Source organism: Austrofundulus limnaeus, unplaced genomic scaffold, assembly GCF_001266775.1.
Source record: "Austrofundulus limnaeus strain Quisiro unplaced genomic scaffold, Austrofundulus_limnaeus-1.0 Scaffold156, whole genome shotgun sequence".
NCBI classification, from domain to species: Eukaryota; Metazoa; Chordata; class Actinopteri; order Cyprinodontiformes; family Rivulidae; genus Austrofundulus; species Austrofundulus limnaeus.
This window is the reverse complement of record NW_013952558.1, coordinates 148955-151398: the sequence shown is the minus strand read 5'-3', so window position 1 is coordinate 151398 and position 2444 is coordinate 148955.

Sequence of the window (2444 nt, the reverse complement as noted above, 5' to 3'; positions counted from 1 at the left end):
GGCGGGGGAGGAGGGGCGCTCACAGGGGCTTTCTGCTGGTTTTCAGGTCTGTCAAAACAACAGAGCAAAATTTTAGACATAAAGTTCACATTTTAATTGATTTTGTTTTAATTAGCCATGACTCATAATTGCAGCTGTAGATTTAGTGAAAAGAAAGGATGACTAATATAAAAAAAGCATATTTTCTGTGTATTGTTCAGCTTTAACTGTGTTTATAACTGAAAAAAAAGTTTTACATTTGCTGTACAGAGTGTTTGATTTAAAGCAACAGGAAGAAACAGTGTTTGTGAAAATAAAATAATGTAAATAAAGAAAAAAAATTCAACCAGAGAACAAATACAACTATAAACTTAATGACAAAAAATGTTCAGGCCAGAAAAATACAATAACAAGGATTTTAGCAAAAAAACGAAAATAGCTGCATCACAATGTTCGACAGAACAAAGATTGTTCCATACTATTGACAGAGAGAGGGTTTAATTAATGCTAAGTCATGTCACTACAACACTAGAAGTTAAACATGCAAATCATTTTCACAGAGATGGTTGTTAGCAACAGTTTGTGAAGATCCTTAAAACCGATGGTTTCCAGATATGAGGCAACGTGCTTCGTTCAACCTGCTATAGAGTCAGCGTTGCACCAGATGAAGTAAAATACTGAGACCAACATGACGGATGGATAAAGTGACTTAAACACAGATTATCACCAAGCTACAGACAAAACTGCAGCAGTAATAAAGTCAATCTACACCAGTGGTCCTCAATCCTGGTCCTCGCAGGTCCCGATCCTGCATGTTTTAGTTGTTTTCCTGAACTTCAGGAGGTCTTCAGGTTCTGCACGAACCTGTTAATCACTCATTCATTCGAATCAGGTGTATCAAAGCAAAGACACAACTAAAACATGCAGAGTAGAGGCCCTCGAGGACCAGGATTGAGGACAACTGATCTACAACCTCTACACATCAGTACTTCCTTCTGAATAAAAACCTGGTGCCTGGAAACACTCGTCATGATCAGAATAATTAAGTTTGTGCCCATACAATTGATACACTTAAATTAATCCAAATACATTTCAATCCAATCAAGGAATTTTGTGCGTGTAAATGTAGCTAATGCTGGAGCAGGCAGAGATGAGAACATTTTGCTCCGTGGCAGCACACACAGAAAGTTGTGAGGATTTGGGGAACATGTGTGGCAAGATTTGGTTGCAGCTGAGCCAGCGCCTCGGTGTGCCAGCTCACCACCAGTTTGTTGCTTGTTTAAAGTCAGAAGACCAATTCTTATTTATTCTGACCTAATCAAAGCAAAGTGCAATAACGGGTCAGCTTTGTGGACTTGAATCTTCAGAAAATGAGAAAAATAACAGAAAGTAATGAAAACACTTTTTTTACACTTCATGCAGCTACAGAACAAAAATGCAAGTGTCCTGATGTATAAGTCCAAATATTTACCTTCTGCCGTCACGCAAACCCCTGAGGGAAACTTCTACCTCTTTAGCTGCTAAATAGCCCACTGTGCCATTCAGTGCTGCTAAAAGTACACACTGGGTTTTCAACTGTGACCCACAACTGCCAAAAACGGCAAAAGTGCGCAGTGGTGGAGAACAGTAGAGTTCACCCCTGAAACATTAAGACTGAATCAATCAAACGTTGAAAAGTCAAACAGAAAAGATAGAAATAAAAGTGTTAATTCACTCCTTTCACATTACTTATAAAACTATCATATATATCATATACAGTCATATATTACATACTCTTATTGATGTTCTACAAAATCATCAAATTTCAACGAATGCAAATGAATTATGCCACAAAACAAAGGTTAAGAAAACTTTAAATCAGGGGTGCCCAAACATTTTCCCCAGGAGGGCCAAAATAAAAATCTATCTGCAGCTGTGGGCCAAATGCAGTAATGAAATACAAATACTTTTAAAGTCCTTTATTTTTTAACAATTAAGCTAACAGCCAGTGTGGTGACCCACTTTTGTTTTACTTTGCGCACTTGTAGAAAGTCTGCCATATGCTCAAGTAGCAAAGGCTCATGGGATATTTCATAAATTGATAAAATATGAGTTTTTGTGGTTTTTTTAAACTGTGCAACATGTGTGGTCAAATCTAATCTAAATATCTCTTGTTGTGACTTGTATTTCGTTTCATGTTTAATCTTAAAGGAACAGTGTGTAGGATTTGTTGTTTTCAGTGACATCTAGTGGTTGAGTGGTTGAATCATCCTCCCTGGTCCTCCCCCCACCCCCACCCCCCGCTTCCAAATGCAAAGGAGTTGCTACGGTGTCTCTCAGGTGTCAAAAACCTTTGATAATTCCAACCGCGATGTCTACCAGCAGCTTCAGGGCTAGTGATGTTTCAAGTGGTAAGATTATGAGCTTTAATAATGGTGCGTTCACACCGAACGCGATTTCAGCTTCAAAATCGCAGCCAACGCTGA